Below are 15,822 nucleotides of genomic sequence, written 5' to 3' on the forward strand. Positions count from 1 at the left end.
GCACCTCTAGAGCATCACCTTTTTAACCTCTCTGCCAGAGAGTCTTTCTTGGTATTGCCACTTCACACAAAGGGAATTGATAGGCTACTTGGTCCTAAATACTCAGTCTCTGCCCTCAAGGAGCTTACAGTCTAATGGAGGGAGATGAACCAAGAAAAAGACCATTGGGGTGTGTGTGATAAATGTAAGACAGGAGTAACCACACAGTAGGGCCTTGGAAACACGAAGGAGGAGGACCTAAGCTAGTCTGGGGGATCAGAGAAGGCTCTCCTTGCCTGGAACCATCTTTCTACTCCTTCACCTGGTCTAACTCCTATTCATCCTTCAAGTTGCAGTTGAATATCCCCGTCTCAGAGAGGCTTTGCCCCACTCCCTTACTTCACACCCACATACCTCTTTGTTTTCCCTTTGTTATACTTGTCTTCTACGTACAGTAACCCCCACCACGACTGAACAAATAGAGCCCCCAAATTCGATTTCATAAATTACAAGTTCATATAATTATGAGATTAATGAAACAACTGGAGTGAGCCTGTATAATTTGCTGGCTAGAGTTCCAGAGGTCTGGCTGTGTGATTAAAATTCATCCTCGGCTCAGCTAGAGTTTGGAGCAATCTGCTGGTACTTAACCTCTCCAGCTTAAATATAGTAGGAGTGATTCTAGGTCCTGTAACTAGCCAGGAATTCCAAAATCACAGCACTGATTCTAGGAATCTTTCAGTTACTTTCAGTTACTTTCAGTTACTTGGCACCCATTTCACTTGCTTAATCCAGGAAGATTGGGTTGAGAGAATGTTGGGAATACAGAATCCCACTTCTTCCGCTTCACCTTGTCTCTCTCCATCCCAATTTAAGAATGTTAGTCTAACTTATTTGAAAATGGAAACTGGGCAGAGGACAGGATTAATGGCCAGATGTATTACACTGGTTTTGCATTATCAGGGAACACGATTTTATTGGATGTTATTTTCTACATCATCATAGATATGGATTTTACTTACTAAGACTCACAAGATAAATACTTGTTTATGTCCTTTTCCTCCTGTAGACTCTATGCTACATGAGGGTGTTAGATATCCATATTGTATCTCTTACTCATAGTGCAGTTTTTAACTCATAGTAGTTGTTTAACAAACATTTGCTGAACTGAGCTGATGTTATAGCTAAGCTAAGATTTACAAGACTTCTAAAAGCTAGCTTGGGGAAAAGAGCTGGAGGGAAATTTTCTATGTAGAAGGAGCATATGAAAAATACCTAAGAAGAGCAAGAGAGGGTGGTATGTTTGGGGAATGGCACGTAATTCACATGGTTAGAATATAGCGCACAACTGGAGAGTGGGGAATGCTAAGAATTGAAACTGAAAGGGAAAGCAGACGTTGGATCTCAAAGGTCAAGAACCTTGGATTTTACCCTAAAGGCAATTAGGAAATGACTGATGAAGTTTTCAAAGGAAATTATAAGGTTAGAAAGGTCTACTATGTAAAAAAAAAATTATTTTATTATTGTTTTAAACTTTTTTTGTATTTTTTATTAAGTCGGCTCCATGCCCAACATGGGACTTGATCTCACAATCCTGAGATCAAGAGTTGCACACTTTACCAACTGAGCCAGGCAGGCACCCCCTTAAAAAATTTATTGAAGGGAGTAAAACTTCAGGCAGAGAAAGAGTGGGATATTTTCAGGATAGAACGTGGTGCCCATATAACCATAGCACATGTTAAAGGAAACTGTCCTGCCCTCAGCCCACATGGATAGTTCTCAGCAACTCTCCTTTGTACTTTGTGAGCCTGCTCCCTCTAACACTTGGCTGCAGTGACTGGCCAATTCGTAGGCTGGCAAGTGGTCTATGATGTAACCAGCATGGAAAATACTAATCGCGATAGTGTGGCAGTGTGGCATTGTGATAGACAAATAGATAAATGGAAGAGAATAGAGGGCCCAGATATAGACCCACAAATACATGGTCAATTAATTTTCAGCAAAGGAGAAAAGGTAATTCAGTTAAGAATCATCTTTTCAACAAATGATACTGGAAAAAATGAATATCCATATGCAAACTTTGAATCCATATATAAAAATTAACTCAAAACAAATCATAGACCTCATGTAAAACCTAAATTGGAAAACTTCTAGGAAGAAAAAAACCTTTATGAACTCAAGTTAGACAAAGATTTCTGAAATAATGACACCAAACACACTACTCATAAAAGAAAAAAAAATGATAAAATGAACTTCATCAAAATTAAGAATTTTTGTTCTTTGAGAGACTGTTTAGAGAATGAAAAGACAACCCACAGATGGGCAGAAATTTTTTGCAAACTTCCTAATTGTTAAAGGACTTACATTCATAACATATAAAGAATTCTCAAAACTCAATAAGTAAACAAACAACCTGATAAAAAGTAGACAAAAAAGTTAACAGTTCCTTTGCCAACAAAAGATATACTGACACCAAATAAGCCCAGGAAAAATGTTCATTAGTCATTAGTGAAATACAAAGTAAAACCACAAAAGAGATACCACAACATACCTGGAAGATGGCTAAAATTGACAAGACTGACCATGCCAAGTGTGGCCCAGGATATATAGCAACTAGAATTCTACTACGCTGCTTGTGGAAACGTAAAATCATACAACAACCTTGGAAAAAAGCTTGGTGGTTTCTTTAAGAAATTAAACATACACACCATGTAGTTAATACGGTTCATCCCTTTCATCCCCGAGTATTTACCCAAGATAGAAGAAACATACATCCACACAAAGACTTATACAAGAATGTTCATGCTAGCTTTATCTGTAATAGCCCCAAAAGTCCATCAGTAGTTGAGTGCATAAACCCAGCCACCCAAAAGAATATTTAATGTATGATTTTCTTTAGGCACAACTCTAGAAAATGCAAACTAATCTATAGTGACAGAAAGCGGATCAGTGTTTGCCTGCCATGGAAGAGGAAAAAGAGACAAGGGTGGAGGTAAGGGGTTATAGAGGGACACAAGGATATATTTGGAGGTGATGGATATGTTCATTTCATTATCTTGATTGTAACGATGGCTTCGGAGGCTTACCAAATTGTATACTTTAAAGATGTACAGTTTATTGCTTCAATAAAAGAGTTTCAATAAAGAGATTCCATGAAAAACTTTAAAAATTTTCTAAGAGATAATGGAAGGAGTGAGTTCCTTGAAGGAATGGAATAGAAGGGTATTAAGATTAGACTTGGACAGGGAGAGATAACACCCCCATTTGACACATTTCTACATGAGGTGTCAGGCAGATGAGATTATTTCTTTTGCTAGATGTTATCCAATTTCTCTGTAAAGTTGGCAGCAAGCCTTTCCATACTAAGTGACCTGAAGGAGGCAGGCAGAAGGCTGGAGGATAGTGGAGCAAGTCCGAAACAGCTGCTGCAGAGAGTGAGTGAGCCCAGACATTAACATTTGGACATCATCAGGGTTTCCGTTGATATTAGAGAACAAGAATGTCTACTTCTGTATAATTATGTAATTTTCTCTAGCACAAGTCAGCAGTACAAGTGAAGGAACAGTTCTCTCACTTCTCTGAACACATCTTTCAGAAACTTCTGAAATCTTTTGAGCACTCAGATTTCTATGGCATCTGTTCCACCATTTTGTCAGGCATATCAAGACATTTTTCGTTCATTCGTCCGTTCACCCAGAAAATATATATTGAGTCTTTTGACTCAGGTATGAGGCGTCTAATGGCAGTGAAGATACAATAGTCTAAATAAATATGGTCCCTGCTTTCAGGCTTCCATGCCTAAATAAGCAATGTGCTCCCCCAGGCTCTACTGTGATCCCTTGCAGACTTCAGAAGACCACACACTACCTAAGTATATAGGTCACCATGGGACTCACACCAGTTGCAGATCACTTGACCATCCATGATCAAGGTGACTCCATCACATGACCCCATTTTCAAACTGGACTCAATTATGTTCCTTCTTTCTAGGGTGAGTATTGTGAGCTGGGAGAAGTATATGGCCAATATCGAATTCCTAGGATCTATAGCTAGAGACCCAACGGTGAAAGCAAGTATACACAGCCCTCTAGTACACTGTCAGCAACAGCTCCAGGTATTTTCTTCCCTTAAAATTCAATAAACTTTCACAATGACCTTCCACCAAAGATGAATGCTAACCTGGTATCTCACTCAGTTTGGATAACAGATTATTGAGAAATCTTTACATATTAAATAATGTGGCTCTACTGCATAAAATGAAAGTGACACATTAAATCAGTTTCTTTGCCTTCTGAAAAGAGAGATATCAGATGTTTAATAGTCAAATGCATACAAGTGTGTATTTAGACATATTGAACATTGGGTTAGGAATCCCTTCACACCGCTTTGAAGGAAGACAGAAAAGCAAGAGTTTCTTCCTACTTTTGTAAATCTGTTTTCAGTAGAGTAAGAAATCTTACATAAGCTCATGTTTTGGGGCCAGAATACAGGGCACAGTGGTCACCTAGCTGACTGTCAATATTCTGTCTGTGAGAGCACTAAGAAGAGACAGTTAACAGTAATAAAAGAAAAAACAAGATATAAAAAGATATATGCATGTTATTTCCTCTACTGTTGTGATCCAAAAAATTAAAATTAAAAATATACACAGATGCATAAGGGATGTTTCTTTTAGTGAAAAGGGGAAAAATGAATCCCCAAGGGTTGAAGATACAAATTGATGAGTTTGGCAGTAGGTTTTGGAAAAGAGCAGTGATAGCCAACCTGACTAATAAGAAAAAAATGTTGCAAAGAAAGAAGCACTAGGACCAAAAAAGCAACTTTTTTTTTAATTGCACAGGAAGACAAAATGGTCTTGTAATTGCCCCTGAGGGAAGCTTTCTTGTGACAATGAAAATTTTCCAAAGGAACAAAGTGGAAAAAGGGGACTCTTCTGCAATATCCCTAAAGAGATCAAGTATTAATCTCTTTATCCCTATGGGTAATAATAAAGTTTTTAAGTTTAAAACTTTTTTTAATGTTTATTTATTTTTGAAAGACAGGGAGAGACAGAGGGTGAGCAAGGGAGGGGCAGAGAGAGAGGGAGACACAGAATCTGAAGCAGGCTCCAGGCTCTGAGCTGTCAGCACAGAGCCTGGTGCGGGGCTCGAACTCACGAACGGCGAGATCATGACCTGATTCGAAGTCGGACGCTCAGCCGACTGAGCCACCCAGGCGCCCCAATAAAGTTTTTTAAGTTTATTTTTATTTATTTTGAGAGAGAAAGAGAGAGAGGAGAGAGAATCCCAAGCAGGCTCCATGCTGTCAGTGCTGGGGCTGACACAGGGCTCAAACTCACAACTGTGAGATCATGACCTGAACCACAATCAAGAGTCAGATGCTTAACTGACTGAGTCACCCAGGCGCCCCAATAATGAATTTTTTTTATAGGAAAAGTAATCGTGTACCAGATATTTCCCTAAATCAGGTCAATGCACAAATCCTCCACATAGCCATCTGTGGTAAGGAATCTTGCGTAGATTCCAGGATGATCACCATTCATAAATGGGTGTAAAGGTCATATCTAGCCAACTATTAATATTTTGCTGCAAATCTATGTGGCAGAAGAAATTTCTGAAATGGTAACAGAAAACAAGAGATGATCCACGAATTAACTGTAATTTGATCAGCATCCACCTGCCCCACCAAATGAAGAAGATTGGTGCTGGGATTCATCATTTCCCCCAGCTTTTTGAAACCTTAACTATTGAGACAGGGAATTCTGAGAAGTTTATTATTATAAGTATGTTCTTAGTATTTTTGTTTAGATAAATAATCAGAGAATACTTATATAAATAATTCTGAAACATTCTTTTTTTTAATATGTTTTTTAATGTTTATTTTTATTTTTGAAGGACACAGTGTGAGCAGGGAGGGCCACAGAGAGAGGGAGACACAGAATCTGAAGCAGGCTCCAGGCTCTGAGCTGTTAGCACAGGACCTGATGTGGTGAGATCAAGATCTGAGCCGAAGTCAGACACTTAACCAACTGAACCACCCAGGCGCCCCAATTCTAAAATGTTCTTAAGACGATTACTTTGTGAATTCTTTATGATGACTTGTGAAGAATTTCCCTTTCTCCCATAGACAACTTGCTGTGTCTCTCCTCACTCATTCATTGGTTTGTGTCCAGAAGGACTGGCCTGCAGGGCCTTTAGGCAACCTTCATGAAAATGGTCTTACTCAGCTGAGCTTCCGATGGGTACTTGACATCCGTGAATTTATGATTTTCTTCTCTGTCAAGTGCCAGAGTACAAATATCTGTGTTGCTGTGATTGTCAGCCAAGTTTGGGGCTACATCACCATCAAATGAATTCAGTCAACTATTACCTATCAAGTGCTACTGGATGCTGGGAATCACACTGTTCCTGACACTGGGCATAATTCTGCAAACAAGATCAACAAGGTCCTGTCTTCATGAAGCTTTCACTCTAGTATGTTGACTATAACTCAACACAAGGGGTTGATGTGTAAGAAATCACTCTGGCCCTTCAAGCAAAGACTTCAGAGGTAATCCTATGAGTAAAGTGGGATAAGAACTGTTTGGAGAAGAAAAAAAAAATGAAATTAGAGTATTGAACCCAAGACAGACCTTCTGCTTGGGAAGCCAAGGTTTGCTCAGGCAGGCAGGCTTAGGGGAGGGAATGAAGAAAAAAACCTATTGTTTGGCAGGTTGGGTGGGCAACTCAGTGGGGGCTCAATCGGACCCAGAATAAAGCATTCTTGGAGTGAGAGCATATTGTTGCTTATGTGCTATGATTTGAGATGAATTGGGAATGCTGCCAGTTCAAAAACGTCTCTTCCACAGATGTCTGGAAAATGTGAATGTTTACTTCTCTTGGGAGAAGTGGTGGTTAAAAGCATGGACTTTGGAATCAAGCAGATTTATTTGTGAATTGCAGCTGTGTAATTTACTGACTATGTAATTTTGGAGAACTTACTTTTCTCTCTTAGCCTCAGTTTTTTCATCTATAAGATGGGAACAGTCATGCCCCATCGTAGGGTTTTTATAAGGCTTAAAAGAGTTATTATAAATCAAGTACCAACACAGCTCCCAGACACAGAAAAATATTCAATAAATGATAGATATTCTTTTTAAAATTTTTTTTTCAAAGTTTATTTATTTTTGGGACAGAGAGAGACAGAGCATGAATGGGGGAGGGGCAGAGAGAGAGGGAGACACAGAACCGGAAACAGGCTCCAGGCTCTGAGCCATCAGCCCAGAGCCCGACGCGGGGCTCGAACTCACGGAGCGCGAGATCGTGACCTGGCTGAAGTCGGACGCTTAACCGACTGCGCCACCCAGGCGCCCCTAAATGATAGATATTCTTAATCATATTTCTATTGATTAATTTACTCATTCATTCAACGAACATTTATTGAACTCCCACGATGTGCCAGGTTTTGTGCTGGTCATGATATACCAGGAAAGATACTCATGGAAGCAACAGACAATAGTAAAATGTGAAAGGTGTCCTAGGAGACAGTAATACATTGAAACTTTTTTTTCTCTTTCCCAAAGCAGAGAGGAGAGAGAGGACATTCCAGGGAGATGGGACATAAAAGGCTCAGTAAATGAAAAATGTTTGAGATCATTTCTTCCTAGAAACAGATGTAGATGTTAGAAATTGGACCATCAGTATAAGAGGATACTTGCTCCTAAAAACACTGGCTTCGGTGACACCTTACTCTCCTGGTTTTTCTGTAGTCTCTCTCGTAGGTCTGTCTCAGTCTCCTTTGTGGTGTCTTTCTCCTTTACCATTATATGTTGGAGTTCCTTAAGATTGTCTGAGATGATTTTCTCACTCTGTATACTCCTCCCCTTAGGCATCTCATCCATTACCGATAATATCCTAAGGATTTTAATTACCACCCAAATGATAACTCTCAAATTTGTGTATCCATGTCAGGTCTCTCTTATAAACTTCTCCTATTTCTGACTCATATTTCCAGTTATTTAGTGAATATCTTCACCTGGTTGTCTTAAAAATTAGAACATGCACAAAATTAGAATACCCAGAACTAACTTATCTCTTTTTTTCTTTGATGTTTTTATTTATTTTTTTTTTGAGAGAGAGAGACGGAGAATGAGAGAGAGAGAGAGAGAGAGAGCGAGCATGATTGGGGGAGGGGCAGAGGGAGAGAGGGAGACACAGAATCCAAAGCAGGCTCCAGGTTCTGGGCTGTTAGCACAGGGCCTGACATGGGGCTCCAACTCACGAGCCATGAAATCATGACCTGAGCCAAAGTTGGACACTTAACCAACTGAGCCAACCAGGCGCCCCTAACTTACCTCTCTTCCAAAGCCCTTCCCAGTGTTCTCTATCTCAGTATGTGCACCATTATCCACTCAAGTACTGTCCAAGTTAAAAACTTGGCAGTCATTCCTGACCCCACCCTCTCCTTCATCACATTTAATCAGTCATCAAGTCTATTCCTTCTACCACCTTCAATATGGGCCTCAAGTCTACCTTGCCAAGTTCATTGCAACCACCATAGTCTACCTAGACCTTCAGATCATCTCCCCACATTTAGCCTCCTACAACCCCACCCAATCCAGTCTCTAACAGCAGACAAGAAGTGCAAATATATAGGCCACTACCTTGCTTAAACACTTCAAAGTCCCCTCACTGTCCTTAGGATAAATTCCAAACTCTTTACCAAGCTCCAGTCATTCTGTGACTTTCATTTTCTGGGACACACTATCCAGGGTATTGCTTGCCTCATAGGTTTCCTCACTTGTTGTACCCTCTGCCTTGAATGCTTTGCTCTCCTTCTCTTCACCTGACTGCTTAGTCATCCTCCATGTCTCACTTAAAGGTCACTTTCCTCCCTGAAACCTCACAACCCTCATTCTAGGGTCTAACTCCCCTCTGACTCTGGTGTTTCAATATCGTGGATACTTATCAAGAACCTTCTATGGGCCAGATACTGGAACTGGAACCCAAGGTACATGTTAGCAAGGGAAAAGAGACATAGTACCTTCCTTACATAGCTCAGAGCCTTATGGGAGAGACAGAAATTACCAAACAATCATACATGTAAATGTAAAACTGTAACAATGAAAAGGGCTACGAAATAGAGGTACATGATACTTTGAGAGGACTTGGCAGGACAGGAAAGCATCCCCAAGGCAATGATGATTGATCCAGATGTGAAGGTTGAAGAGGAGCTAACAGTGAGCTGGATGGAGGAAGTGAGTTGCCTTCCTGAAGACAGCATATCCCTGAGGGAGGAGGGATTTAGATGCATTTAAAAACAGAAAGAAGGCCAGAATAATTGGAGAGCAAAGAGCAAGAGGACACCCATCAAATGTCCCAAAGCAGAAGATGGGGCCAGACTTTGCAAGACTGTCAGGGCTATGCAAGGGATTTGAGTTTTTAACACTAAGAGCTAAGAATAAGGGGGAAAGTGGAAAGGATGAGAAGAAAAATTATGATCAGATTTGCATTGTGAAAATGATCACTATGGATAATGTCTGGAGAACAGGTAGGAAATAGGTTGTCCTATAAGAAAGAGATTGTCCTTCTGAGGGGAGGGCTGCAGTGGTGTGGTGCTCCCTGGGACCGGATAGGTAAATCCCCCTAAAGCTGGGATTCAGAGTTGTGAAACTCATTTTTGCCATGTACCTAAGTCACATTCTTCAACCTGGTCTTTATCAGTACTAAAGCTGATCTTTGTCTTTCTGAGTCTTAATCTACTTCTTAATTTATTCAGATCTCAGACGGGGTTTGGGGGAGGGAGTACACAATGAACAATGATGACTCCTCAATTTCTAGCTTAATACAACTGCATGATTTATGGTGCCATTCTTTTTCCTTCTTCCTTCCTTCCTTCCTTCCTTCCTTCCTTCCTTCCTTCCTCCCTCCCTCCCTCCCTCCCTTCTTTCCTTCCTTCCTTCCTTCCTTCCTTCCTCCCTTCTTTCCTTCCTCCCTTCTTTCTTTCCTTCCTTCCTTCCTTCCTTCCTTCCTTCCTTCCTTCCTTCCTCCCTTCTTTCCTTCCTCCCTTCTTTCCTTCCTTCTTTCCTTCCCTCCTCCTTTTCTTTTTTCAAATGGGACAGTCAGAACTCACAAATTCAAATTTGGGGACATGTTGAACTTGAGATAACTTTAAAATGTGATATGGAAATGTCAAGTAGGCAACTGTATATACAGGTCTGGGGCTTAAGGACACAGCCTAGACCAGAGATAGAAATTTGGGTGCTGTCAGCACACAGGTCAATCATGGGCATGGATGAACTCACCCGGGGAGAGATTATAGAGAAGAGAAGGAAGTTAGGCCTGAGCGTCAGTGAACTAGAATATTAAATATCCAGCTTGAGGTAGACAAGTCTGGGAATATAGGCCAGTTTGTTGATATTGGAGCAGTTCCAGACCCCAGAGAGGAAGGATTTAGAAGATGAGCAATGGGGAAGGACTGAACAAGGGGCAAGAAAACACAGAGCCTTATGAAGATGACAATGCATAGAGATAGAAGACCAAAGGTGGGTTTATATTTTGGGCAGTGAACACAGGGCTCAGATTTAGTCTCAGAGCTTATAATAATGTAATTATTTATCATTATTTGTATAATGCATGGCTTCCCCTCCAGTTAAAGACTTTGAAAGACTCTCATTTCTTGGTCACTGATAAATCCTCAGCCATATCCAACAGCACAATTCCTAAAATAAAGTAGTAACTCAATATCCTTTGATATTCCTACCCCTTTATTTACTGATAAGATCTGAGAAAGAGAAACCCTACTAGCATTTCTTAGGATAAGCACTAATTACGGGCATAAAGAGAAAGGGACTGGTGAGAAGAAATACATGTTTGTTACTTAGTGCATTCCATACTGACTAAATGTACGTTCTTACCCATTAGTATTAGCCAGAACTATTCTCCTTTGGTGTTATAATTGTTTGAATGCATGGATCCCCTCATCAAATAATTTGAAATAAATCTTCAGGCTCCCCCAAATATATCTTGCTCAAAAAATCATAATTGCAACTATGTCAAAATATGCATTAAAACAAGACTGGAAGGGGGTGCCTGGGTGGCTCAGTCGGTTATGGGTCAGACTCTTGATTTCAGCTCAGGGTTTGCGAGATCAAGCCCTGCATCGGGCTCTGTGCTGACAGCACTGAGGCTGCCTCAGATTCTCTCTCCCCCTCTTTCTGTCTTTCTCTTTCTCAAAATAACTAAATAAACTTTAAGGAAACTGCTAAATTGTTCCTAAGTAGCTGTAACAATGTGAGAGGGTTTCAGTTTCTTCAAATCCTTGTCATCTCTTAGTATTGTCAGTCTGAGATTTTAGCCACTCTTTGAGTGTGTACTGAAATCTCATTGTGCTTTTAATTTGCACTTACCTAATCACTAATGATTCTGGGCTTCTTTTCATGTCCTTATTGTCATCTGTGTATGTTTTCAAGGAAGTAACTAAACAAACCTTTTGCCCGTGTCTTTTATTGGGTTGTCTGTCTTTATTATTGAGTTGTAGGAGTTTTTTAAAATATATTCTGGATACAACTCTTTTCTGAAATACGTGTCTTGCAAATATTTCCTCTCAGTCTGTGGCTTATCTTTTAGTTTTTTAAATGGTAGTCTTACAAGAATAAGCCTACTTAATTTTAGTAAATTTAAATTTATCAATTTAAACATTTTATTGTTTGGGGCACCTGAGTAGTTCAGCAGTTAAGCTCCTGACTCTTGATCTCAGCTAGATCTTGACCTCAGGGTCATAAGTTCAAGCCCTGTGTTTGGCTCTGTGCTGGACAAGAAGTTTACTTAAAAAAAGAAAAAAATTACTCTTTGTGCTTTTTGTGTCATGTCTAAGAAATCTTTGCTTAGCCAAGATCACAAAGATTTTTCTCATGTTTTCTAAAAGTTCCAGAGTTTTGGCTCTTATATTTTGGTGTATTATATATTACAAACCATTCTATTTTGACTCAAGTTATGTGTGTAAGTGAGGTAAGAGCCACAGTTTTGTTTTGTTTCTATAAAGATGTCCAATTATACTAGCGCCAGTATTTGAAAAAAAATTCCTTCCACTGATTTATCTTGGCACCTTGCCAAAAAAATCAATTAGCCTCAAACGTATGTCTGAATTTTCTATTTTATTTCCTTAATCTGTATGTCTATCCTTACACCCAAACCATATTGTTTTGGTTACTATAGCTTTAAGGTATGTTCTGAAATCGGGTGTAAAAGTCCTCCAACCTGTTTCTTCTTTTTCAAAATTGTTGTGGTTATTCTAGGCTCTTTGTGTTTTCAACATAAGTTTTAGAATCAGTTTCAATACCTACAAACAACAAAACGCACAAACACACATACACATACACACACACACAACGAAACAAAACAAAAAACAAAAACACCCGCTAACTTATTAAGTATTGCGTCGAACCTATAGATCAATCTAGGAAGAATTGCCATTTAACAATATTTAGTGTTCTAATTCTTGAACATGGTCTAGCTCTCCAACTATTTAGATATCTATGTGCATTATTTTTATTATCAGAAAAAAAAAATCAACAACACTTCTCCCCCTTTCCTCCAATAGCTTTTTGTTGTTGTTGTTGGTACCATATATTCTTAAAAGAGAATGGATTTCTCCTATAGCTACTAGTTACAGGTGAAGGTAAGTGTCACAGGCAGGTGGGGAGGCTGCTCTCAGGGAAGTACTCTAAGCTATTCAGAATGTCGCTGACACTGGTAATTTGCTACAGAAGAAAGAGATGCAGTGAAAGTGTGGTGAGTGGGCTGCAGAGGTCAATCGGTCAAAATCTTCTCTGCTCTGCTTCTTTTCCACTTGTTTACAATACTTTTAAGAAAGAGTCATTTAATTTGCCCGTTTTCATGAAGACTAAATATGTAATCTTATAGAAAGTAAGTACCCGATAATTTTTAGTTATTGTAAAATCCTTAGAAAATTCTGGAAGAATTGCTCATGATAGTATTTTCAACACAAGAAGAATAACAGGTGAATACATTGCTGTTTTTTTAGAGATCATTATTTAAGACTTTCCTTGCTGCATTTTGTTGATAAAGTAAATTACCTTGAAATGCATATTCTTATCCAAACCAGACAATTTAAGGAATGTCACTCAAATATCAATCCCAATATAAGTAAATTGTAAATGCAGTAAACCTACTGGAAGATTTTTTCAAAATGCTATTACCTGTGAATATATTAAAAATACTAGATGTATGTATAAAGTAACTTTAATAAATGAAAAGGAAACAACAGCAAACCTTCCATTGTACAGAGTGAGAACAATTTTTTTCTTTACAATTTTCCTATTTGAGGAAGCAAAATACATTTGCACTAAGATAGAATAAACTAAAAAAAGAGCAAGCAGTAGCCTGCAGAAAATAAAATGTAACACTTGGTAGCTCCAATTACAGAACTGTAGAATAAGACAGAAATAAATGAGATGCAACAAATATAAACACTTTGTATCTTTCATATTCAATGCTTCATATTATCAGCTTCAATCATAAGGAAAACATAAAAAGACTGCAGTAAAAAAAAAAAAAAAGGAGAAAGATACAAAGCTAACCCAACTGCATTCTTAAATCTGTAAATTTTCCTCAAATATAAAAAGACACACTTCTAAACAATCAACTATGATAATGCTACTTAGAGTAGAAAATATTAGGATTCAAATATTTCTACATATTTAATAATTTATTAATACTAAATGGCTTTATTAATGGCCCAGTGGTAACTAAATATATAGGTCAAAAAGAAATGTTGTACATAGAAAGGAGATAGGCAACAGATATAGATTTTTGTGACACTTCTACTTAGGTATGTTTTTTCACTGTATTTTATCTTTCTGGAGGATCATTTTGTAGGCCCTTAATAATGTTTCTGAATGGATGGATGAATTAATCTGTCCTGATTTCTTCATTTTGCATTTGACAGATTGGTGGTCCAGAAAAGTGACTGGTGCTCATTCATTCATGCCCACATACAGTTACTGAACAAGTAATTTTTGAGCACCTACTATGTGCCAAGTCCTGAGCTAAAAACTGGGAATTCAAGGGTAAACCACAACCCACAAAGTACTTGACCTAACTTACTGTATAGTGGAGGAGACAGACATTAATTAAACAAATCAATTACAACTGTGGAAAGTGCCCCAAGAGGTATGTGTGGAGCTCTGCCGAAATAGATGATGTCATTAGGTACATCAAGGAAGAGTCCCCAAGGTGAAGTCATATGAAATAGAAGTTTGGGAGGTGCCTTTTCTCCACGAGTTTCAGAGTGAGGTCCTGGAGCTCCAAGTAAAGAGCAGAAAGTTTGGAATCAGAAAGTCTGGGGTTTGAAGTCTCTCTACTACTTACTAGCTACGGGATTTAGAACAACTTACATAACTTACCTCAGACTTAGTTTCCTCTTCTGGAACATGGGATTTATAAAATCCCTACTTCTCTGGTTTATTATAAAGACTAAGGGAGATGTTTGTTAAGAATAAATGTCCAGGGGCGCCTGGGTGGCGCAGTCGGTTAAGCGTCCGACTTCAGCCAGGTCACGATCTCGCGGTCCGTGAGTTCGAGCCCCGCGTCGGGCTCTGGGCTGATGGCTCAGAGCCTGGAGCCTGTTTCCGATTCTGTGTCTCCCTCTCTCTCTGCCCCTCGCCCGTTCATGCTCTGTCTCTCTCTGTCCCAAAAATAAATAAAAATAAACGTTGAAAAAAAAAAAAAAGAATAAATGTCCAGTAAAATATAGCTATTCTTTTTTTTTTTAATTTTTTTTCAACGTTTTATTTATTTTTGGGACAGAGAGACAGAGCATGAACGGGGGAGGGGCAGAGAGAGAGGGAGACACAGAATCGGAAACAGGCTCCAGGCTCCGAGCCATCAGCCCAGAGCCTGACGCGGGGCTCGAACTCACGGACCGCGAGATCGTGACCTGGCTGAAGTCGGATGCTCAACCGACTGCACCGCCCAGGCGCCCCAAAATATAGCTATTCTTAAAAACAAACACACATACCTGTGCTAGAACCTACAGGTCCTTTCTGGATAGACATCACTTCCACATCAAGCTTGCAATCCTTTCCTGGATTGGTCTTGCTTTTCCTTGAAACACAGTGACCAGCTTTAAGTATGTTCTGATAAATCAGCTATTGTGTAATGCAAACCTGTTATGACCCTCAAAGACCAGGATAAAGATCAAGGCTAGGAAGGATTGTGCCTTTTCCTTTGCACCTATGGTACCCTTCAGTCATTTGTGTGCTATTGTAATTATTTGTCCTCTTAAATAGAGGATAGAAATAAAACATTATACAACGCCATTTACAAATATCTAGAAAAAATTTCTTACAGACTAAGCCAAAAAAAAAAAAAAAAAATCGGGGCTGTTAGCACATCGGAAAGGAGTGAATAAATACCATTAATTGTGCTTTAAAGTAATCTCTTTTTAATATGCTAAGAATCCCCACAAAGGATACTATGTTGAAAATCATCCACATAGTTATTTGAGTTAATTTGCTCATTTAGTGACTCAGCAGAAAAATGCAAGGGTATCTTCAATGCCTCAGGAAATCCATCATCTTTCCCTTAAGCCTACTCTTCTACCCTATTCCACCAAATGTCACTACTAGAGAGCCGTTTCTGAGTCTGCCTGGCCACAACATCCACATGTAATCAGTTACCAAAGCCATTTGATTACTAACTGGTCTTAGTCCCTTCTATTCTAGTTAGATTACCGCATACAGCCTGCTGAGTAGCCAAGCAAAAAAATATGATCACAAAACATGGAAGTAGAGTTCTCTCCGTCACCACTCTGAAAAGTGCCCTGATCCCTGGATCCTTTGAA

This window comes from Lynx canadensis, chromosome C1 (genome assembly GCF_007474595.2).
Source record: "Lynx canadensis isolate LIC74 chromosome C1, mLynCan4.pri.v2, whole genome shotgun sequence".
In the NCBI taxonomy this organism is placed as follows: Eukaryota; Metazoa; Chordata; class Mammalia; order Carnivora; family Felidae; genus Lynx; species Lynx canadensis.